The 25,857-nt window shown below is 42.2% G+C and overlaps 1 protein-coding gene across 3 annotated transcripts in view; it reads right to left on the bottom strand.

Annotated features, from left to right (window-relative positions):
* ZNF148 (zinc finger protein 148) overlaps positions 1–10,933 on the bottom strand; it is a 41,085-nt gene extending 30,152 nt beyond the window's left edge. The window contains exon 1 of one of the 3 annotated variants that reach the window (XM_088168324.1): positions 10,886–10,933. The gene's annotated coding sequence lies outside the window, so the exon portion shown is untranslated. Of the gene's footprint in view, positions 1–10,173; positions 10,396–10,885 lie in introns of those variants that run through there. The other 2 variants (XM_014871796.2, XM_088168325.1) reach the window with 2 other exon arrangements.
* Positions 10,934–25,857: the final 14,924 nt, after the last annotated feature.

The raw sequence follows: 25,857 nt of genomic DNA on the forward strand, positions 1-25,857 counted from the left end.
ATGGACATCCACACCAAATAGAAATTTTCGTCTTGTTCACAGGCACCACTTCTCCAGCCATAAAATAAGAAATATCCATTTCCTCTCCCTGAGGCATAGTAAAATACTTGTAATAACAAGCAATGTTCAATATAGGTCACAAGGGTGAACTAATCAGTTTGTGGTGCTCTTGTTCCTGCAGCCAGCACAGCCCTGGAGGGGAAAAGGCAGCACACCTTGGATGGAAAGGTAAACCTGCACCAGAGACAGAAGTGAAGCTGTGAGAAGGTGGGTAAGAGGGCTCTGGCCTCTCCCACTGACCAGAAAGCCCAACCACCAGTAGTTTTCCACCTAACATGGAGCAGCCACTTGGGTGCAGAATCATCAGAGGAATGGGGCACACCAATGTGGGATGGCCATCAAGAAAAGGAAAGCATGACAGTAACAATTTGAAAAGAGAAACACTGTTTACCACCATGATGTAAAAGAACTATGGGAGATTTGGTTTCTTATTGAGGCTCTGCCACTGCTTTTGGGACAAATATGTTATCTTGGCAAATCATCTCTCCCATCTTTCCACTTCTTGTCTCTAAATCAGGTGCAATGCTCCACCTAGGATTTAGGTGTGAATTGAGCAGTAGGCACTATCTCTGAGGGCCTCACAAGCCTACTGATAACTATTACAGAAATTTCACAAAGAAATATATATTCATTCTGCCTTCAGAGCTGTTTTAAGCAGAGCACAGTAAGAGAACAGATGTTATGCAACAAGAAGAAAGCAAAGTACAGAGCAGCTGCTTATTCAATTCATGGACATTCAAAAAGGTAGGGGCTTTGGGATTCACGTATCAGGAAATACGAGGGTATAATATTAAGGTGCAATATATTAATAATATAAGGAGGATGGCAAAATTAAGTGGCACAGGTAAAGCTCAATGTGGCAATTTTAAATCTTGAATACTTGGCTTACACCTAAAATTGCTCTCTTAAAAGCATGATTTTCTTGTAATACCTACTTCAGCTTCATTGCTTTCTAAAAGGCCATCTACATGTACTAAAGAAAAACAGTAATTACAGAAAAATTCAAGACAATTACTTAATACATCCACACAGATTAAGTAACATTGGACAATAAGCTAATGGAAGTATAACCAAGAAGATTTTGCTCAAAAAACCTGGAAGTTAGCTGCAAAATCACCTTAGAGATTCCGGGAGACAGTCCTCATTTACATATATGACAGCACAAGGAAAACTTACAGGAAAAAAACAACACTATTCTAAACTACAGGCGGGAAGGCCACAAATAACAACAATACAGATCTTACAGAGCACAGGTGATATTTCTAGATCTTACTTCAGCACTCGAAGACGTTATTTCAACATAGGCTCTCAGGTTGTGAAAGCAGTGCAAGTATTTTAGAATACAGGAACCATTCTCCTAAGTTCCAATTTCAACTTTAGCAAATCACCATGCACGGAGTAGGCATTTTTTCCCCTAACTTCATTTCAGCAAACCTATTCAGGGTAAGATTACATTCTCTGTAAAATCTCAAAACAAATTCTACAAAATATGCTTGGCTCTCTCTAGATTAACTTTCCACCAGGCAAGGAACATTTTCTCACCTCATTCTTCTGCAGAGGAAGCATTGTCATACCTCAGCGTAACTTCATTTTTAATGGATATTTATTTCATTTCAGCTGCCTTTCAAACACACCTTTCATCTATCTACACATGGAACAAAAACTCAAATAATCCAGTTAATCCAAAACATGACAGAATGAACACCTCTTTAGCAAAGGATTCACTCCAGACAGACCAAGCAAATCCTATGCTTTCTGTACTGTTTTTCAAATACCACAGTGTTTCTCTTCAGTGGCCCACATGAAAAGATGGGGCCAAAAATCTGGGCCAGGAGATCTGAAAGAGTCTAAAGCTCAAAGACATACATCTCCACTCACTGCTCCACTCTTCAAGCCCTACAGATCTACCCTAACCCGTTTAAAAAAAGGCCTTTTAGGGATCTATTCCATAACACTAGTACTAGTACTAGTACCTGGCAACTAAAAATTAAATATCTACTTCACATTTGCTAACATAAACACAAGGCAAGACACATGTAATATAGTCAATGGAAAAAAATAAGCCCGTATAATAATCTCATCAGGTAGGAAAATGAATCACATGTGGCAGTTACTTGTCAAAATGCTCATGACATTTACAAAAATAATTTGGACCCTTCAGAGATGGAAACTTTATAGGAATATAAAACCAGTGCAATGACAATGATTTAGATGTCACCAGAAGCAGCATCCCAACTTGTATGCCCTGGCGGTAGCTCTTTCTTTCCTTTAAAGTATGATAAAAATCAAGGAGTAGATGATGTTGTTGCACCACATTAGGGATAGCACTGACCAACAGTGAACCAAAAAAAGAAAATCTATCACTGTTCTTCAAATATTCAAACAGTTACAAACTGGGCACCAAGGAGCAGTTTTCATCAGTGGAATCAGGGATTGCTGTGGCCTCAACAGCACTCTGTTACAGCATCAGAACAGTATCAAGCACCTTCATCAAGAATAAACAGAAGAGTCAGCACATAAACTGACATGTGTTAGTATTTAAAGATAGTATGAAATCAGTCAGAGGGAGAAGGAATAAATTCTAAAATCATGGAAGTTAGCAACCAGGTCACTTTCTCAAAACCCCTCTTGGAACACAAGCATGTTACAGCCCGTGTACATTTGCCAAGACAACAAAGAAGGTTTTCTTAAGAGTATGCTTGTCTTCAGATAGGAATTTTTTTTTCCACACTGTTGCAACAAATCCACTACCTCCCTACTGCTAACCAACACTTGTGGTCAGATTAAATCAACTAAGAACTAATCCTATCCCACGTACATAAAATTCCAGAATTAAATAAATAAGCCTTTTAAAATTCATTTTTAATCTGAATGACCCTCACTTCAAAAGGAAAAAAAAAAGGCAAATCAAATACTAAATCCAGTGTGCTTCTGCAGTGTATCCTCTTCAAAAGACTATCCACAACCTCAGCAAGAAGTTCCAGGTAACTCTTTCCCTTCATACTTCACTAACTGTATGAACAAGGAATCCCGCTGACTTCTACCACATACCCCAAGGTAATTTTTCCTCATTACAGTTTTAAATTTCTCAAACAATTTTCAGGCACTTAAGCCCATTTTCACATTGAGGCAAGCCAAAACATGAGATGTCTAGAAACTATTTTATAAGAGCAATAATAACACAGATATCCTGGCTCATTAACTAGCACTGAAAATAATCCAAAAAATAAAACTCAGACTTCTCAGGATTGTGCCCTCTTGAATAAAAAGGTTGTGGAAATTGGATTCTACCTCAATGACTTTGGTGCCCTGCAGCTAATTCTCACTAATTAAGTCCTAGAATACACTAAAACAGGAATTCAGAATGATCAAAAGATATGATACGTGTTTATAACAACTCCTGTAATTATTAGGAACAAAAATGTTCAAGGTTCTTGATGCCATTAACTCACAGACCAATAATTAAGGGCTACCATTCCAAACAGGTCTGAAACTTTTGAGAATCCATAGTCAAATAACTTCATGATGAAGCAAAGTCTTAGTAAAATACATTCAATATAAACCATATTACTAAGCAAGCAGGAAGCCAATCTGTAAAGTCAGAAAAATATTCTGACAGGATTCAGATGAAAGAAAAATACAGCATATTCTGCCTTTAGGAACTGTTTTCCAGATACTGGTTCCTCATCCAACCATGTTGAGTTTCAGCTCCTGAAGCCCTGAACACACTGCTGCAGCTGCACTTACCCAGGTTCCCCCAATGCAAAGATGTGTGCCAGAGGTAATAGGGCAACAAGTTGTAACAGAATCCTAGGATGATTTGGCTTCGTGGGGACCTTAAAGATCACCTGGTTCCAATCCCCTTGCCACGGGCAGGGACACCTTCCATTAGACTATCAGGCCCCATCCAACCTGACCTTGAACACTAACAGGATAGGGCATCCAGAGCTTCTCTGGGCAACCCCTTCCAGTGTCTCACTATCCTCATAGTCAAGAATTTCTTCCTAATAGCTAATCTACATCTACTCTATTTCAGTTCATTGCCTCTTGTCCTAACACTACCTGTCCAGGTACCCAAGATGGAAGCACGAGAGCCTAGACTTCTCTGCTGAACCAAATGTGGGAAATTAAGAGCTGTCCAATGTTACAGCAAATTTTAGGCACATAAGATGCAACTGCAACAGATTCCATTTTTTCTGCATGTGCAGCCACACTCTCATCACCTCCACAACTGCAGAAAGCCCCCTGCCTGTCCTGTGACCTACAAGGAATGTAATCCAGGGATAACACAAAGGTACACTAGACAGTGAAATGCAAGATTATGCAAAGAATTGACAGATTAGGTTTTCTGTCAGTTTGTCCTTTTACATCACTGCTCCTTGAAAAGTGACAGTAAACTCACACTGAAATCTGCACTACATTTGATCCAATATAGTGTACACTGAGTACAGATTCCTAACAGGCACGAGCTGAACACGCCTGGTTTGCATGATCTACTTTTAACTGTCAGATTCAGACAACAAGCCCACTGGTTTTGTCTACAAATTGCCACCTACTCCACATTTTCCAGCAAAATACTGTGACAACTGGATGATTATCCTCTGTGTGCTCCTCTTCTATAAACTCTATTTTAATCCCCCTCTCAGTAACTTAATTTCATCATTGGTGATCGTAAAAAAACACATTTCAAATACATAAAAATTCTTTTCTACGAGTCATTTAAAAAGAATTTCATAATCTCTACCAGGAAAAAACAACACTAAAGCTAAGTAGCTTTTCCTTACTTCCTTATACTCCATAACAATACAAGTTTCCTGCTCCTCAGAACATAATCACATAACTTTGACATCTTTTTGCTGACTCAGACAAAAATTCATCACAAAATATAACTGTCAGGTTCACCAGTGACAGAGGAAGCTCCTGAGAACCACAGCCTAATAAAACTTTCCTCCTTGAAGGATGACAGCAGTCTTTCCCATATGAAAGATTCATTTTCATTCAATACTGCTAAAGCAATATTCACTCAGAGCACTTTCACACTAGACTTTATTTTCAAGAAAACCAGTTTACATACACAAAAGAGAACGTCTTAAATTTATGTATATAGTTACTGTTATATCAAGAACTGCTCAATGCTATAAATGACCCAACTTAAAACCCTGACAATTGTCAACCATCTCACATGTATTTTGTTTGATGGACTGACATGTAACAGTGACCTGTGTCAGAAACCAGTGTGTGTATGTGGTCAAAACCAGAGGAGAATCATGCTTCAGGAGATTATAATTCCCTTCAGAGTACTTCTATTTGAGACACTCCGAAATCATCCACTGAATCTGGAAATTCCGACCGGTATAATGCCTACAGACTAAAAAAATCATCCATGGATCCTGTGAAATATATTTATTTCTTGGCTTACATATTCACTTTGCTTCCTCCTCCCTGCTTTTACAAAACTGAAGTATGTCTGCAGTGCAACACCAAAGATCACTTGTTGAAAGCAAGCCTGAAGAGTTTTCAGTACCCACAGAAGCCTGCAGAAACCCAGTGTATTTAGAAACTGCTTCCTTGCTTTGCTCCTTCCCAGTGACATCCCAGTCACTAAAATATGCTGCTTATTGTTTGGCAAAATAAACCTCACTTTATGATGAACATTTCTCATTCTCCAGGACTAGAGCTTTAGGCCAGATAGCATCATAAATACATGCTACAAGTGTCTTGCATACACATCTGCATGCACACACACTTTTTAGGAGCATTATTACCATTTCCTTGATTCAAATACAATCCTAACAACAGAAAAAGAAAAATCTGACAAATTTTGAGGGCAATCACATAGCAGTTAATATTCAGAGAATATAAAAAGTTGGTTTTTCCCTTTTCTTGAATACTGCTAGTGATCATATGACTATGACACATCTGCACAGCATCAGTATTTCTCACTTCACCTCTTGCACTAAGGTAACGAGACCTGGCCATGATGTTACTGGCATTGTAAACCTCTCTAATGAAGTCTTTTATAACCATGGTGGAGTGCATAAGTAGCAAAAGTTAATAGAGACTTTATGGGAAATTATTACAAAAACATTTAAGACAGTTGTAGAAGCTTTTATGAATGGGCATCTTTTAACCTTGCAGATGTAGCTGCCATTTGAAACAATTTTAGAGCAGAAGGATTTATCAGTCATATAGCTGAGCTCACAAAGATATCACAACAGTTTTACACATGAGTAATATCACATGTTATATCAAGAAACTGTTTTATGGACATTTTACAGGTACCTTGATTTTTGATTTTGGTTTTTATGTTGGATTTTTTGGGTTTTTTCCAGTGCAAGAGATCTAGACAGTTTATATTTGATAGGCTGTTCATAAATTATACCCTACTGCTGTTTGCAGGTTGGAACTTCTTCCCACACAGATTTCATTTTATCATCAGACTGTTTAATTCTGCGCTTATAAAAATGTCATCCTAGTCATAAGGGAAGAATTAGACAGCACTGCCTTAAGATTCTCTGCACATACCGTGACAAGATGCAGATACTGTGATACTAATATGCCAGTAGAGTATATCAGCTCCAGGATCAGGCCAATACACATGCTGTTATTGAGCTACGGCTTGAGGTTTTCAAAAGTGCAATGAAACAATAAAATAATATAAGTTAGTAATACATTAACTACATTACAGTATTCACACTGCTACCTCTTGATATCAAAGCCTGAAATACATTAACACACTGATAATATCCTAAGAGTACATTAAAAATTATTTTGGAACAAAAGCAGTACCGGCTTCTATATTATCTCCCAAAATAACATTTTGACAGTGTGAAAGAAGCTTCTGCATGTTGTGGATTCCACAGTCTTTCTAAAAGACAGTGAATTTCTCCTTGGAACACATTTACAATCAAGTTTTGTGAGAATATATAGATGTTTTCCAAGTATTTTATCCAACATGCTGAACGATACACAAAAAGCATCTCTATATGGAGTCAGGGGAAGATAATCACATATAATATTTGAATACTCACATATGTTATTGTATTTTAATTTGTGCAATAATTTGTAAGTTAAATAGTTTAAATTTTATCACTTGTATAGTTTATGGAATTACTGCTGATGTATAAAACATTCTGTTCTATGTAGATAAAAAAATGTATATTTAAAATGTATATAGAGTACCAGCTAATGAGCTAAACAGATGGGGTTGTGTATTTAACTTCGCTGGAAAGTACTGAAATAAAGTAACTAACAGCATTTGTGTAAATGAAAATAAATCTCATGAAAATCTGAATGGATTTTCCTTTGTTAGACAGAAATTTGTGCTTGACATATAAGTACATATTATAGCCAATGGCTGTGGTTTGCTGACATGTCCTGTCAATAGCTATGTCTTAGCTGTTAAAAAACAGTAAGTTTGTACATTTAACTCAGTACTAAGTACAAGGGGTTCTGCACAGATACCAATTTACAGAACTGAAAAGATGAAAGAAAAAAAAATCATGCATCTCAGTACTCCAAGAAATATAATTTCCCCAAAAGTATTTCTTTCAAAAAACCTTAAACAAATTAAAGTGGAACTTAATCACAGTACTGATCCTTTACATAAGCCCTGCAACCTGATAGAAGCAGACATCCATGTCTGGTTACATCCATGGAGCCTTTGTGGGACCACTTTTGTCTTTAAACACTCACTTATGCAGATCAGACTGCAAGCTGAAGGCTTGAATCTATTTCATCAAAACTGATGCTTGTCTGAAAGGCAGCTATCATTAAAATGCCAGGCAAAAGCAGAGGAAGTACTTATTTTAATAAAACCTACAAAAATTTCTCTGTTAGATCCATTTAAGAGCCTTCAAAGTAAAAAATATTTCCACTGGTGTTTACTTTTCAATGCTTGTGCCATTCATTCAATATACAAGACATGCTAAGTAAGTTTGGACAAGAAACCTGGATGCTTCATTCCATATTTAGGGTAACAGCAGTATCTTCATTTATGAAAGACATTACCCCAGTGCTACTATTTCTTATTTGACTTCCATTACTTCACAGAGAAAAATGTATTTTATATTAGAGCCAAAATTAAATCAAACTTAATCCCCTATTATGCTAAACACTTAAAGGGGTTTTGATAGATTAAGGCCCACTCCATCAAGCTGCTCCATACAGACAGGTCTCCATTTGTAAGAGCCCACACAGCAATCCTCGCCTGAGGAAGACAGAGATTCCAGTCAAAAATCAATCACAAATGTCTTGGAGCAGACACAAAAACCAAACCCACCATGTTTCTCCCCAAATTACTAGAATACAACAAACACTTTCTCCCTATTAGTACATTTTAAAATGTTTAACCTAAATCCATATAATAACAGCCAATACCTCTGAGCTCCATTATTTGCAAATCCGTATTACTGAACCTGTGGTGCAAAGAGCGTATCTAGAAGTAAGCTAAACTCTTTAAGATGAACCATCACCATATTTCACTAGAGTAATATATTATCAGCATTCTCATTGTTCAACTCTAACACTACTGGTACACAGAAATTCTCAGATAGAAGTAGGAACTTCCAACCTCAATGGTTTTACACCAATTGTCTTTAGAACACCCTCACACTCCAGTGCTTTAAATCCTCATACAAATAAACTTGTAGACACTGAACTCAGAAGGAAAATCACCTTATGAAAAGCTACATAACAATATTCCCAAAGTATATGTTCCTTCAGGTGAACAATTCAGCCTGCAATGTAATTTTTCACATTTTGAATAATTCTTCTCCTTTTTTAAATCATTGTAGCTCTTCAAATAGCTACCTACCCACTTAATTGATTTTATTATCCATTCTATTAGGGCTTTTTCCATAAACAGAGTATGTTTGCAATACAGTAGACATGAAACACACATGGACAAGACAGACAGTAACAGAAGCATAGATTACATACACATCTGTTCTCTCAGGTCTCAGCCTGAGGAACGAAGACGGAAGGACGGACATGTGCAGACAGCAGTCTAAATGCAAGAGATCATCCTCATCTTTTTCAGCTTTCTTCATTTATATCAGCTCACTGACTAAGTGCAGAGGGGCACGCAGATATCCAGAAAAAACTACAAAGAAAACACTTTTGGAAACTGAACACACGCATCCATTCAGTGGCGTATTCATGATGAAAGGCCATGACAACAGTTTTCAGGAAACAGCAACTGAAAATTAATTCTGCTTTCCTAAATTAGTGCAACAAGAGCAGGCTTTGCTGGCCTCTCCTATGAATGTGTCTGTAGCCTGTACCAGGAGCCTGCAGATCCCACGAGATCCACAGGAAAGGAGGCCTCACATGCTCCAGAGCTTCCGGTGCAGCCGAAACTCCTGCAGATGACAGCTGTCACTGGACAATGCACAAACCCAAACACTGGAAGTGAACACTGAAAAACTAACATTGCCTGAAGGTATGCAAACTTTTCACACAGCAGGAGAGATTTTAAGTCTCAATCTGACCACTGGTTTATCTGGGCTGATTTTGAGAACAGGATAAGAATGCCTGCAAAAATTGATGCAGGGTGGTACTGGTTTTCTACTTCTTCCCTTCACAAGGCATATTCACCAAACTCATGGAGAATGGCTACAAAATTTATACCACTTACAACAAGGAAATTGGATATAGGCACTCCAAAATGTTGAAGCATGATGGGTGGGCCCAGGTATATATTCCTAGTAAGCTTGTAAAGTAATACTGACATTTACAAGTACAGAAATAAACAAAGCAACTGAGACCCTATTCAAAAGAAAAAACACAGTCCTCTGTCATTTGTTCTGTCCAGTGGCAAAGATGCTGCTCATCAGGACTAAGACATCTCTTCCATCTACAACTTCTTGGACCAGAATGTCACGTGTATGCAGACAGAGATAGGTCACGCTCCAAGCAGACTTTCAAAGCAAGACTGAAGTTGTGATCACTGGATTCCACATATCTACTCTTTTTTTAGTCATCCTGCAAAATCTCTCACAGCTGCCCTAAACAGTTTACAAAAACAAAGCTACCAGAGAGATGATTTATGTCTGCAACATAAATGTCTTCCCTTTCCACGAGCCAGCTTAATGCAGACGTTGCTGCACTCACCCCAGCTGAGGTTTGGCAGGAATCGGGGGAGGAATGATGCTGATGAGTGAAAGTGTTTGAAGCCCAACTAATTTCTCTTCAACTTCTACTGGTCCCCCCTGCTCTCCCAAGCCACTTCCAGCCTGGCACTTGTTAGCGGCTCCCGACGCTGGGGAAAAGAGGTGCCTTGCAAAAGCTTCCTCCGAGCAGCTGAGAGGAGACTCTGAGAAGGTTATGCAGAAATAAAACCAAACGAAATGACTGTTCGCAGGTCGGCACGCTTCACCTATCTTACACCGGGAACAATGGAGAGGCCAGCAGCGGGAGGATACGGCCCGGGAGGACGGGGCCGGCGGGACGCGCTGTCCGTCCGTCCGTCCGTCCGTCCGTCAGCTCTTTGTGCGTCTGTCAGGCAGCCCCGCTGGCCCCATCCCCGCCGCCCCGGCGCGGCCTGCGCGGCCCCGCGGCTCCGGGCCAGGGCAGCGGACGGAGCGGGAGCAGCGGGAGCAGCGGGAGCAGCGGGCGGAGGGCGCCCGCCGCCTCTTCATCCCCCGCTCCCCGCCGGCCTCTCCGCGCCGGGGCCAAACGCGGCCCATGCGGGACGCGCCGCGCCGCGGCCCCCCCTTCCCTTCCTTCCCTTCCTTCCCCTCCCTGTCCTCCTCCTCCTCCTCCTCCCTCCCTCCGCGCACCGAACGGCCCCGACCGACCCCGGCTCGCTCCCGCCGGCACTTACCGGCCGCAGAGCTGCGAGGAGAAGGCGGCCGGGCCGGGCCGGGCCGGGCGCGGCGGCGGCGGCTCAGAGCGGCCGTGCCGCGGCCCCGGGCATGGCGGGGGTGGCGAGGCGCGGGCAGGGGGGGCCGGCGGGGCGGCGGCGGCGGAGGGGGGAGCCCGGGGGGAGCGGCGGCGGCGGCGGCGGCTCCTTCCTGCTGCTCCGCCGAGCGTCCGCGGGCGGTGACAGCGACACCCGGCCAGAGCGCCGCGCGCGCGCTGCACCACGGGAAACGCGCCCGGAGGACCGGCGGGACGGGAGGAGGAGGAGGAGGATGGCGATGACGGCGATGGGGAAGCGAGACGGGAGCCGGGAGCCCCGCCGGGGCTGCGGCTGCTGCCGGGGCGGGCGGTGCCGGGTTACGCGCGGGTCAGGAGGCCGCGGCGGCCGTGGGAGCGCTGCCCGCGCCGGCCCCGAGCGGAGGCGGGCCGGGAGAGACCCTTCGGGCATCGGCCTGGCGGGGGCTGGCCCCCCGTGCCCCCCTCGGTGCCGTGCCAGCCGCCCAATGCCCAGCAGGGCCGCCCGGAGGAGAGGAGGCCGGAGCGGCCGCGGTCGGTGCCAGGGAGAAGGCTTAACCATCACAGGATTGTTGTGGTTGGAAGGGACCTCTGGAGATCATCGCGTCCAACCCCCCTGCCCAGACAGGGTCAGCTGGAGCAGGTGGCACAGGAACACGTCCAGGTGGGTTTGGAATGTCTTCAAAGAGACAGATTCCACCACCTCCCTGGGCATCCTGTGCCAGGGCTCTGACACCCTCAACGTAAAGAAGTAAAGCCTGGTCTGGTTCCCTGCTCCATCTCTGGGGTGAGGCCCCATTGCAGGCTGCCAGTGTCATTACACAGGTGGTGTCCCTGGGCTCCTGGGGCCTCCAAATCCATCTGAAAGTCCCAACATGAGTTTTCTGCACTGTAATCTCCATGACCATGATGTTCACCATTGCCCTGCACAGTAAACTATTTGGAGAATCGCTAGAGGCCAGCTCTTGAAACCCAACGCCTTCCTTGGACTATCTGCACCTCTGCAGCCTGGGCTGTGGCACGGTGTCACTTGCATCTCTCAACTTCACCTCTTTCAGGGGTTACCAACTTTTCCACGTTTCTCTAAATAAAGTCTTTCACCAGCAACGCGCTTAAACACGTGCGTACCTCAATTGCTCTATGTCATTTGCGTATAATTAAGCATGTGCTTAAGTGCTCTGCTGGATTGAAGCCAAGATCTGCATAAGCTCTGTTGGGTAAAATTTACCAGCTTCACTGGGCTTAGTTCTGTGAGTCATTCAATCAGCAGAAGCCCAAAGCTTTTTGGTAGAAGCTTAGTTATTCCCAGGCTGTCCTACAGGATCACCCTGTCTCCATGACAAGCCTTATGCCCTTCGCTCAGGCCCTGTTAGAAGTGAGACACATCTGCCTGGTGAGTCAGCTGAACGTAGGGTTTCGGGTTCCTTCAGCAAGGTGCATTAATAAGGTTCTGCATCCTCACACAGGTCAGAGGTTGTGCCATCAAGTTACAGTGCAAGAAATTGCATTAAGAAGAGAGTATTAATGACACCCTGATGAGGGTCTGCCCTGACGTTGTGCAATATGTACATTTCAAAGCGATGGTGTCAAGTACTCAATCTCTACGAACAGAGGAAGGGGTTAATAAAGTGTAACTACCTCCCATGCAGTCCTCTTCAATTTTACACAAGTGCAGGAAGTGTCATTAACCTGCTTATTGAATAAAATGGGAAACTTCTTCATTTCCATAGCCAGAGTTTTAGAAACGGAGGGAAGATGCACATTTATTCAGCTTTGATTTTTTTTTTCCTTCAAAGACAGTTAATTTGGTGACTTTACTCATTTTTCCCTGTCAAAAAAAAATCTTTTGAATTGCATTAAGTCTGAGTTGGAAAGCTCAGCACTAAAACCTTATTTTAAAACACACTGAGGAATTAAAGCTTTCTGCAGGGTGAGCACAAGTCTTTCTCCAAGGACACATCAATTGGAACCTGCTTTTCAAAATATCTGTTTGGCAATTAACAGTGTAATATGAAGAAAAAAAGACTGCCTTGTATTTAATGCAAAAAGTAAGACTCAGCATATTTGAGTGCTGTTCCTTACTCTTCATTACTCTCTTATCATTCTTCTATGACCTTAATCAAGACATGTTCCAATTTTTAAATGACAGTTTGGGTTAGAGTGCAAGTTTTTGTGTTGTTTTAAGAGGAATTAAGCATCTATAAATTGTCAAGTTCAGTGAAAATCTTGCAGTGCTTTGTTCATCTGGAAGTCCCCCACACCAGGGTAGAGGTGGTGAAGGGACACATCAGACCTTAGACCTCTCCCTCATGTATTTTTAAATGATGGTAGTTCCTCACCAAGTCACCCAGCTGTGGCACTGATGTTCATATTGGTGTTTAGAATATTTAATACTGCCTGTTTATTTATTAATATTAGTGTTTTGACATAACAAAATAGAAAAGAAATATATAAATTCAGTAGCTTGAGAAGCTTAAAGGAATATTTGGATTTTGACCCATATTTTTTTTCTTTACAGCACTCTGTAAATAGCAGAAAAACTCTGCTTTTCCCTAGGTAAAATAATTAATAGTCTTTAATATAGTTTTCCTCTCCCTTCTGAATTCTGAAAGTTGCCCACCCATGAGAAACCCTCTAAAAGGTGATGTGTATGCAGCATGGAGCACAGTGCCTTTCAGTTTTAAGAGCACAAAATATTGGAAGATAAAAAGCACTTCACCCTCCTTCCTTTTATTTTTTTTTTCTTCTCTTTTTTGTATAAATCTAGAAACAGAAAAAAATTAGGAAGCACAAGTAGTTTATGTATTAAAAAGTGACTTAGGGGAATCACTGGGGAATAGATGTTTTAAAAGGTCTTAACCAGGAAATGGCTTTAGAAATAACTGCACACAATCAAGCAGAACCACCACACTTGACCTCCTGCATGAAAAACTAAAGGATTTAATTCAGAAATTTATGCATCAAGCCAGTAACTTCTACCGAAGCAGCTGTTGACCTGGAAAGATCCAGTCTGGGAATTTGAGAGAGAAATCCACCAGTTATGTAGGCTTTTAAGATGGCCTCATAGCCTAGCTCTCAAATTTATGCCTTCATATTTGTCTGCATTCATCAAGCGTGAGCTTCTAATGATTCATTTTAGCTATCAGTTTTAAGGACTGTGTATGAAGATTTTTAACTCTATTCTCCAGGTCTTGCTTTATCCTTGTAACTCTTTATAAGTCCCAGTTTTTCAAAAATTATTTTTTGTTTGTTTAAAAATGCTGTTGGGGTGGGCCTACAGTTCAGTCATTTAGACAGGTAAATCAACAAGCATCAAGTGCACCTTCTTTTCATCCACCCCACATCACCTTTTTTTTGTGCCTTTGGAGTGATGTACAGAGTCCAGTGGTGTGACCTGTCCTACTCTATCCAGGCTGAAGTTCCCTGCTGCTTCTCTGTCCTTTGTCACATAAAACAAGGATACAGCATGTCTATCTTCTCTCCTTCCCCCTGCAGATGTCACAACTCACAGTTCAGTCTCATTCCTTCCAACACATATGGTTGGCTTCTTTTGAGCAAAAATAATAAAGATCTGTTGAACTATTTATGTCTATTTATGGTTACAGGATCAGGGCAAAGGAAATGTGAAAAACAATCTGCACTTCAGCAGTCAGTATTTTTACTGAGTATTTTATAATGATGCTAAGACTTGAAAAAGCAGACTGAAGATGATCAGTGAAGAGTTCATGTCAGTAGTTTACATACAGAGATCACTGCTTGAAAAACATTTATGTTCCCAAAAGAAGGTATTTGCAAACAAAAGTTCAAATCCAATGCAAATCCAAGAGAAAGCGTGAGGTGTTAGGGTCTGGAAATACACAATTCTTCTTCCCAAACAATGCTAAACCCCCCTTTTCTGTACTTGTAGACTCATCAAACAGTTGAAGTTAAGAACTTTGGTGGGAGATGAGAGTAACCTGACTTTCAGAGCTTACAGATGTGTTCTCCACACCTCACTCCTATTATTCTTTTCAGTCTCCCTCCTCCCCTCCTTCCTTGTCCACAAAGGTCACTGGTTGGTAGCCAGTATGTGCCAGTGATAGCATGCATGGTGCTTTAGAAATGCCTTGGTGAATGCCTGACATTTCAGCAGTGGATTCAATCAGGGAGCAGTTGCTACTGAAAGCTAGAAAATCATCTTCCATCCATTTTTTCAATTGGAATATTTCACCAGGGCTTTAACTAGCACACATATTCAAGGCAGAAATGTAATGAGTCCATTGTCTGAGCATCCACTCACGTTGTCTGTAAATTGCTCCTCTTCATTTCAGCATCCCTGGTGGAATTTGTGTTTTAATTATTTAATGTTTTTTATAGCAAGCTTTCAATTCATGATCCCACGTAAACCTGACTCAATAGTCTGCCTTGCCCTATATTGCTGGCAGATCAGGGATCAATGACAGTGCTACAGAGTGGCACAGTGTGCTTGTCCTGACATTCCTAATGCACGGAAATATGGTGGCATGCAATGGCTCTAAACACCTGGGCATCTGATGTTTGCAAATAAAAATAATTAATTATGGTCAATATTGTTTAGAGGATGCACACAAGTCACCCAGCTCTTTTCCTTATTCCCAGAATCTTTTCTGTTCCCAAAACTGTTTGCAGGACAGCACTGTTCCACTTCCACCTGAGCCCCGAAGAATTCTTCCTATCAGATTAGTTTCTAATGTCACAAACATGCCTGTGACCTGACCTAGTCATTTATTTTATGATATTACAGCAGCCTGAAGTGCTTTAAAACTTGAGGTCAAGACAGCACAAAAATCCCAGGGAAAAAAATGAAAAGTTTGATGAGAGACATTTCTGTCTGAAAAAAGAAAGATAGCAAGGCAGCATCAGTCAGGGTGGGTTTGTGAACACACGAGACATTCAGATATCTGTAATACGTCTGGCTTGATCCCACATGGCGTTCCTGTAAAATTAGCATTATAAATCTCTAGACTAAAAGAAGATAGGATGTTTCATGTCCCATGCTGAGATGTCTAATAGACAGAAAAAGCAACATAAATGATGATAATGTAGCACTTGCCTAACGCAAATTGTCAAATGACATGAGGCAGAACTTAAAGAACACATTTCTCTGCCTTAAAACACAAGTTATAAGTAAAGCAGAAAACCATCTACTCTTAACTTAGATTGGCAGCCTACCTAAGACATTTAAGTTGAATTAACTGCAGATAGGAAAGCAAAAGGGCCTTAAACCCCAGTGTGAACACTTTAGGATTAAGCTTTTCAGAAATAAATGTAAAGGAAGTGAGGGATATTTTATCTGTAGAAGAGAGAACAGCCACACAGGGATTTGGTGGGCTTTAACTGTTGCAATTTAATGTCACACCTTTACTTAATTCATCTTAATCTTTCCCATGTGTCTGTCCCACTGCAGCTGAGTTCTTTAATTTGAAATATTATAGTGGATCTAATTTGAAAGACAGCATTAGCTGAATCATTAGCTAAAGGCTTGTCGGGGTGGGGAGGTTACACAGTGATGAGTAACCAGCTGCTTCTTACCTACTTTGTGTCAATGCTCTTGGTTTACATTATCGTGTTGCAGGCTGCATCACACCACCTTGCATGCACTGAGAGTTTGTGCAAGCCAAGTACAGCATTTTAAATTCAGATTCACACACCCCTTTACATGTCTAACACTGACCAGATTAAAAGCAAGAGTCAAGATATGCAGAGCAGGTAGGAAGGACACCAGGCTCTGATGCAGTGGTAAAGATGGGAGATTGATACTTACCAACCAAAAGTTCAAACATGAAAACATATATTTAAGATTTTTTTTTCTTATATATTTATATAGGCAGGGGTCTTGGAACTAGATGACCTTTAAGGTCCCTTCCTACCCAAATCACTCTATGATTCTATATGTTTAAGCCCAAGAGGTTGTGCATTCCCAGGGTTACAAATACAAAGCTGTTACAACAAATGGGATGTTTCCATATATTGTTAGAGCCAACAAAAAATATATGGAAATGCCAACAGAACATAGAAATCTGAATCTGCAGAGGCCAGTAAAATCTCTAATTTCAGTTGGCAGTGGAGGAAGGGGGAATGAGAAGAGCACAAATGGATCTTGAGGACCAGGGAGAGATTCTAAAAGGCTGGAATGGGAACTCTGTAAGCTAATTGCTCAACACAGAAAAAAAAAGAAAGAGTTTTGGGTTTTGTGTAAAAACATAATAAAAATCATAATGTTGTCCTCCCATTTCTGGTTTCCTCTGGTACTACGCTCAAAAATTGCATCAGAGTAAGGAAATACTGGAACAAGACAGGCTATTAACCAGTCTCCAAATTGCATAGAGCCTATTCATGATTGTCAGAAGTTGAACTGACTGGGCTGCCATAAATTTATTAAGTTAATCAGGCCCCAGTGGGGACTAAGCAAAACCTCAGAGGCCTCCAAAAATGCCAGATGAATGGACAACACAAGGGCCAACAAAGTTCATTGTATCTGCATGAAGTTATGAATTTAGAAGAAAAAGCACACTGCTAAGATCCATTACAATTGACAAATGGCCAAGGTATAGCTAAAGAAGGGGAGCATTGGCAGGGAAAGGCAAGAAGGTAAAGTTGTTGATAAGTTATTTTCTCATGTGCCTTTCTCATAAAATGAGAAGTGAACTGGATGAAATCTGTCATAAGGCCAAAGCAAGCAAATTAAATGCTACTTGAATGTAGTGATGATTGATTTTTCTTTCAAAACACAAGGATGCATTGAATGGAGTTAATTAGGACTTGTACCAGGCTATTCAACAGGAGGATGAGGAGAGGTAAATTTTCAAATTGCACCAAACAGGAGGCAGTCCAGGTCCAGGTCCATCCTCCTCTGGATGAGGATGAGGAAGAAGACAGTAGAGTTCAGCTCAGTAATGATGGAGAAAAGACCTGAATCTATGGCTGAACTAAAGGACAGCAATACTGCAGAAGGTGGTTTAGTAGGGCAGTGCAGTTGTTCACAAGCTGGACATCAGCTGATGTGCACATTGTGCTGTTAGGTGTGACCTGGCTTAAACCTTGTAGGACACAAGGGAATCACTTCCATTCAGTCTGCACAGGACAGCTGAGAGTTCAGCTGGGTAGGAAAGACATGGCTCAGTTGGAAAGGTAAATAGGAATGCCAAGGGGTCTAGAAAACATGACCAAAACATGACCATGTTCCCCAGGAGAATGCTCAAGGGGAAACGTGATGAGGGTCTTCAAACATGTAAGAGACGTCACACAGAAAAGTGGAGAAAGCTGGTTTCCCTGCCCTTGGGAGGTATGTAAGGCATAACTTTTTACCTTTAGGTTAGGTATTTTTCTGTTTTTCTAATAGCAAAGGTCACAAACCACAAGAATTGCCTATGGGGTTATGGAGTCAATAGAGGTCTTTAGGAGCAGTTTGCAGAAATATACCATGAATGCTTTAAGAAGCAATCTAGATCACAGCCTTTGCCACCAGGTGCCACCCAGATTTGGTTTTTGTGTGCAGATAAAGTAAGCAAACAGATAAAATAGGCTGAAGAACAATAAAAAGATACAGTATCTTGACACAGATCTGTGGTACAACTTCAAGCAGACTGCTGTGGTCCAGCCATCTCCAGCCATCTCCAAGACTGGGAAATTCAGAGAACTCAAATAGCAACAAGTAGGACCAAGGGTGTGGCAATTCACAAAAGATTGAAAAGATTTGGATTATTATCTTCAGAGAAAAGCAAGGGAGACAGAATAAAAGTACATGAAGTAATGTCTGGTATAAAAAAGAAATCAACAAAGAAAGAATACAACAAGAGATTAAAATGGGGAACTTCTCTGCTATGGCACATCCAAAGCATTAGTGCTAAACCCAAAAGGATTCTCAAGGAAGATGTCTTGCCAACATGGGTACCTGAGGCACCTGCAAGGCTATAAAGAAGTCTGTTTCCTCTGACTTGACATCAGCCCTTTGCACCATACACTGTGGTTGTACCACGCTCTGTCACAGAATGGGCATGAAATGGGCACAAGCAGACAAAAATCTGAAGTTTCAGATATCTCTCTTATTAAAAACAATGAAGGGGTCAAAAAAAAAAAAAAAAAAAAAAAGACTGCTTGTTTCCAAGGGAATGCTGTTTATCCTGGTAGACTGGGGCTGACTGGCCATGCCTGCTCATCACTGAAGGAACAGAGGAAAAGTCTGTTCCAAGCACCCCCTGTGTTAGATATATCTCATGTCCTGGGCCAAAACCAGTGCTTAGCCCCAGAGCAGTAACTTGAACAGACTTTGTAAAGTCACGACCTTGTTGTAATCTTAAGAGAGCTCAGTGTGTGTATGAAGGAGGTGCCTCTGTGTGTCTGGTTTATCCAATAACGAGCAAACAGTGACAAAGGATCTCTAATCTCCATGACAGCATTGGCTACCTAAAAGCAGAAGGCCAAAGGTCTTCAGTGCTAAGTCTTACCCAAAGTTAACTTAACAAACTTAGTTATTACTAAATAACTCCAACCATGAAATTTGCAATTATCTGTAAATATCAGCTGCTGCTTATGAAGAACTAAACTTGGAGGGAATCCATTTAAGGACACATAGAGACATCAGAAATCCCAGAGACATGCCAGAAATTTGGCCAGAAATTTGTTTAAAACACAAAGCAAACATCAAGAGACCAATTTCTGTGAAGGAATGTGGTTCTGTGTGTAAGCATTAAGGAAAATGTGACCTTTGTAATGCTGATACATCACAAGGGGACAGGTCCCTCCTCAGCTCTCCGTGGGTCCACTTTGATAAGGAAGGGATGCTGCACATGATATGGCCTCTCCATTGATCACCTCAGGAGTGGCAGCAGTTGTTTCTTAACATTAGAGACAGTGAACACCAGCCTATTTTCAGCTAACAGCACTGATGCAGTTTTCAAACTGTGCATGGCTTCCAACAAGCTTGATGGAAAAGCCCTGTCTCTCCTGGTCTCCTAGAACCTCACACCTGGTGTGGTGTTTGTGAAGGCCCTTTCACACTGACATAACCTTTTAGAGGGTTTTGGTGAGGAGTAACTCTGTCCTGGCAGGGAGACCCTGCAGAAGGAGAGCACACCCCACACTTTGTGTGCAGGCAGATTCAGACAGCCTGAGGTTGGTCAGGAGGTTGGTCCATCTAATGCCAGCTCAGAAAGCTCCAGAATAGCAATTACCACCTGCTTGGGAAATCCAGGGAGCTTGGCTAAGCCTTGGGGACAATGTAAAATGAAAGTGGTCAGAAGAACGTCAGAATGGTTTGAGTGTGGGCTGGAGATATCCCAGACAACAAAGGCTGTTTGGTAAGAGCTGCTTTCCATCTGCAAAGCAGATGAGAGTTCAATGCTGAGGATAATTTAAAAGTCAAATAAATGGTTTAAAATGGCTTGTAGTAAGTAAAACCATATTTCTTTGTGAAGTAAACTGCCCTTGTTTACTGGGTGGATGTATGCACACCAAGCCAGACAAGCAGATGAAGAAAAACTGGTACCTGGCTTTAAGGAGAGAGCCTTGGCCAGTCTGTGAGGAGTTGCAGTAAAAGGTGAAAGAAAATATCCCATTAGTGCTTCACAGGGCAGGTGGGCAAAGAGCTGATGGTGGATATGTGATGAAAGCACATAACTGGAGAGGACAGATGGTGACAGTGGATTGCAAGGTAATGCACTGAATATTCTTCTGGGTCAAAGCATTGTTTCAAGAAAGAGGCAGCTTCCCTTCCCCACAGCCCCTGTGGTGAGCTGACAAGGTTTGCAGGGCTGCCAGTGGTTGTGCAGTAGGTCCTAACTGCCAGACAAAGTTAAATCTCAATTTTCAGAAGCTAGAGGCACAGAGGAAATAGACCCTGATAAAATATCTAGCGATAACCTTGATAAAATCACAAAACTAAATAAATAAGCAGGAGCAGGAGATTCTGGGTAACTCATTGAATACAAAAGGGCAAACCTAACAAGGTGACCCCAAATCCATGTGCCTCTGGGGGGAAAAATAGCTTTATTTTAAAAAATAACATCATATTATCAAAGATTCCTTATCAACATCAGTAGATTCAAGCTGACAGGCTGAAATCAATGCCAACTATTGGAATATGAAGGCATGATAAAAGGCTACGACTTCCTTTGAAAAATGTATATTTAGATGTAGATCAAGAATACTTTCATTTCATCAGCTTGGCCATTTTTTTATCAACTCACTTAGCATATTTAATTAAAGATATGATAGTCAATCTCATTTCTAATTGCATGCAGATTGGCAATATTTTGTGGATTGGTTCCTGCTTCAGAAATGTGTCTGTTTGTAGTACAGCCTACTTATGTACTAAAATGGCAGCTTTCTTTCCACAGTTTACAGAGACGTTAACGAAGCTGGAGCTGTCAAAAAATAAAACATCCTCTGCTGTAGCTGTGCATACTAACAAGTAGTCTTAATGCTGGTGAAATTTTCATGTAGAAATCAGTAAGTCAGTGTCCTTAAAAAGAAAGAAAACCAGGCCTTATTTAGTGCCAAACTAGACAAATAAAATCATTTGTTAGAGAGAGTGAAAAAAAATCACAAAGCAAGTTCAAAATACCTTAGAATGTGTTATTGAAGTAAGCTGTGTTGGTAATACAAAAGCTAACTGAATCACAAATAAAGAAAATAAGTAGAAGACTGGGGTTTAGCATAAGGTGAGGCAGCATCAAAATATCACATGCAAAAATAGCAAACAGGCTGGGTTAGAACAGAAAGAGGATGTTGCTGTGTCTTCAGCACAGAAACACTGATCATAGGCATATAAAATGGTTAATATTGCAGCTTCAAAGTTTAGCCTAGTGAAAGACGATTTTCATAATAATATAGGGACATGTCCTTTGAAGCTAAAATAGAAAAAGGCAAAGGTACAAAAATTTCAGTTGCCCTTGCAGGAGCAGTATCCTGAAGCCAATGACAAAGACCAGCTGCTCACATTTAAATCAGATCAGAATTCCTAACAGGTAATGGCTCAGGGCACACAGCCCCCAAAAACATAGGGCAAAAAAACACAGATGATGTTTACTCTTGGAAATTGTTAATACTCTGAACCTGTGAAATTTTTTAGTACTTCAAATCATTCCTGACTAATTGGTATTGAGGTACTACCCATGAGGTCCTGCTGGAACTGAAGACCTGCTTATGCTGGACACAGCCATCAAAAGAACAAGATATCTGTCCATCCTCAAGTCTGTTAAAATATGTGAGGACACAACCACCAACAGGAATATAACATTCTCTATCTCTCATTGCTGAATTTGCACATCATCTCCTCATTCCCTGTAAGATGTCTATTTTTTATAGCTGCGAACAAATGAAGGAATGTTAACCTTAAATCACCGCAGCTCAGGAATGCGGGGAGGAGAGAGGGAGCACAGGGAGCTGCTGTGATCCTTCCCTGTGATCTGCCTGACCCCGACCAGCAGCTGCTGGTAAAAGCACCACCTTGCACGGTCAGGCTGTCCCTGTGTGTTTGCATAGTTTCTAGCGAGGGTCATGGATTCAGTGTCCAAAAAAAAAAAAACTTTGCACGGTGGAAGCTTTTCCAGAACTAAAGTCTGTAACAGCAAACCACCAGCAACACAAGCCACTACACCTAAAGGATTTATCAAGTTTTTGCAATTCATCTAAGATAAATTGTTTTCTTCTCCCCTCAGTAAATCTTAAATTTAAAGAAATTTGCATCAGAGTGTAAAAAGAAATCTCAATCACTCTCTAGAAAATGAGATACTGGTCATCAAATACTGCACTTCCTGTAATTGCCATCACATTGTAAGAGCAATCACACTGACACGAATTGCAGTTTAATTGTTCACAAAATACTTGAACTACACAAGATGACCCATTTGATCCCAGACTTGCACAGCAGCCAAGCCTCAGAAGGTGCTTACAAGCCCTGTTTGAGGAGCAGTACCCCTGAGCTGGTTCCTAAGCACCACAGCAGCTGTCACCCCCTGTGCACTGCTGGATGTGCCCAGGTCCTGCATCCCTCCCCTGCCATGGCATCCCTCACCCCCAGCTCACCACCATTCCCACCAGATGGGAACTGGTCCCCTGCAATGCATCCCTTCCCTGCAGCCTCCATGCAGATGGACACTCCCTTGTGCAGATGGTCCTGCCTGTCCCCAGCCCCCCTACCAACACCTCAAAGCCCTTAAATCACTCTTTAAACTGCTTCCTCCCACAGGGACATTTCAAACCACATCATAGCCCACCAAAAGCTACCAGCAACCCAGATTTCTTCCCTTGGAACCTTTTCTAAGCTGGAAAAGGTGGGACAAGATACTGCCTGCTGTCACACTCCTAAACACACTAACCTGTCACTGGGTTTTATTCTAGACCCCTTCCAAACTTCCCTGGTTTTGCAATTACCAAAGAATACAAATAGCAAGGATACAGCAAACAAGGCACTGGAGACATGGGGGTACACATGTAGCCCCTGCTTTATGGTGTGAAGTAAAGGATTGCTGATGGTGAGCATGAAGCAGCCTAGAGCTGCTACCTGGAGGAGTAAAGCACGTGGAATTTTGCAAGGAATGAGGCAGTAAGAAAAGCAGAGGAACCAAGGGAAAACAAAATGATGACCAGCTAGCAAGTGCCTCTTCAGAGATGTCCAGCTCCATCAAGCAGCTGTGCTGCAGCCCCAGGCAGGCACAACATTCTCCTCACCAGGACTGTGGCAGTCTCTGATCTCCAGTGGATCCAGAGAGCCACAGCAAACAGCAGGACAGCCATGGATAAGTGAGGGAAGGAGAAGCCTCCAGGGCCATGGGTTGCACTTGTCCACACTCACAGGAAAGGGGGTTCCCATGGTAGCTAGTGCATTTTCTAATCAGACACACACACTTACCCTGGGAATTACCATATCTGCTACTGGAGAGCACTGAGAGCAAGAGGTTATGAGTAGCTGCTATCTGCAGCAAGGCAGTCACAGAGCAGAGCATTCCACACACAGAACAAAATATAGGTGATCTCAGCCCAAAAGACCCTTATCTGCCATTTCATTAATTGCCAGCTAGTCACATGCTTCATTGCACAACCTAAAATACCATCCCACAATAGGTTTTTCCTTCCAAATTTACCTCAGCAGGCACCAGGCACTAAATTGTATGAAATGCAAGTTTAGGGGACGGTGGGTACACAGCGGAAACTTGCCTTCAGTTTATTTCCTAAAGTGAACGGGCCGTGGAGGCCACAGCACCAGGTGGTTTGTCTCTCCATTTCCCCTTCCCCCTCCCATAACTTCTGCAAGAACAAGAAGGTCTGCATCTCCCCAGCCCTGAGGAATGCTCCAGTACATTCCCCATGGAAAGGTACCCAAGAAGCAGCAGCCCCCATGGAAAAGGATCCTTCTCGGAAAGAGAAAAAGCTGACTTTGTTCGCAGTGCGGAAGAGCACAAGTCTGAGCCCCTCTTAAAACAGTGTTGAAGGATGCCAGCAAGTCCCAGTGAATCTCATATTGGCATCAACTTGTGGCCACAAATTACTCAGATATGACCGAAAGAGAGCAGAGATTGCCAGTGCCCAGGGGATGAGCAGAGGAGACAGAGCCCTGGGAATGTGCAGCTCTGGGGGCAGCACAGCCACCACTGGTACCCCTTGTGCCCATCTGCCTGACCCCTGAGCACAGAGACCTCCAGCAACCAGGGACAGCCTTTGCCACAACCCTACCAGCCCTTCATTGTGTGAATTGCTGGCAGCTGAACCCATCTCTCTTCTTTTCCTGCTTTGTGCCAGGGACACTGAAAGCACAGAATGGAGGTGACTAACTACGTGTCCTCGTCTTTCTGCAGAGATTTCCAGCTCATCTGCCCCTAACCTACATCTTGGCAGCCCAGCCCAGTGATCACAAATCATTTGCATCAAGCAGACCCACGGGTGTGTTGCTGTCAGTAGATGAGCTCCTTCCAAGTCTCAGGATTTATGGTTGCATCCAAACCATCAGTGCCATGGCCAGGATGGCACAGACTCACACAGTTTGACTCCTTCAACTGCTCTGAGAAAAGACAGAAACATTAAGGATGAGCAAAAGACCATGTCACAAAGAAAAAGGGCATAAATTATCAAATAAGGAGGAAAAAACCAAAGAAAATTAGGGCTTGACAGTAGCTGAGGTTACACATGTAGATGAAGGGAAAAAGCATCTCCCACTCAGCTGGAGAAAGCACAGAAAAGGCTGCAGGACAGAGGAACACCTTGACTGCACACTCTCTGCCCTGGGGTGTTGTGTTTGTTTTTTTTCTAAACAGGAGGTGCAAGTCCAGGCTCTGCTCCTGAAGATCCTGTCAGAGATAGTGCCCAGCCAAATGGGAAATCCAAAAAGAGTCTCAGAGGAGCTAGAACAAAGCTTTGTATCTAGAGCCATGTATGATAAAAAAACCCAGATCAGTCTGCTCCAAACATCGAAGAAGTCTGGCTGGGGGTGGAAGCGTGATGGCCAAGATCTGCCTCTTCTCTGACAGGTAAGCCATAAGCAAAGAAGCTATTTCTTTGGTTTTGACTTTCCAGGACCAGAAATGGAAACAGTTTCACTCACATACACTGTCCAGTAGGAAAATCTTGAGCTGAAGTATTTTGTTTTCATCATTAGAGCAAAGACAATATATCAACTTAAAAAAAAAGAAAAAAGAAAAGTGGCTTTTCTTCGGTTTTAGATGGCTCCTTTGGGTTTCTTTTCTGCTGTTGTTCTACATTTATGTCACAAACCAGTCTGCCTATCAAACACTTCTTCCCTGAGAGTGCTGGCAGATAGCAGAAGTGTCTTCTCCTCCCCTGTGCCCCCCACCATGCCAAGTGCAGCGTACCAGCTGTCATTTGCAAACACTTATCCTATAACAGTGACTGCCACTCGGGGACCCGGGGCTTCCAGATTTCTTTCCATTCCCAAAATTCATGACG

This window comes from Sturnus vulgaris, chromosome 7, assembly GCF_052056855.1.
Source record: "Sturnus vulgaris isolate bStuVul1 chromosome 7, bStuVul1.hap1, whole genome shotgun sequence".
NCBI lineage: Eukaryota > Metazoa > Chordata > Aves > Passeriformes > Sturnidae > Sturnus > Sturnus vulgaris.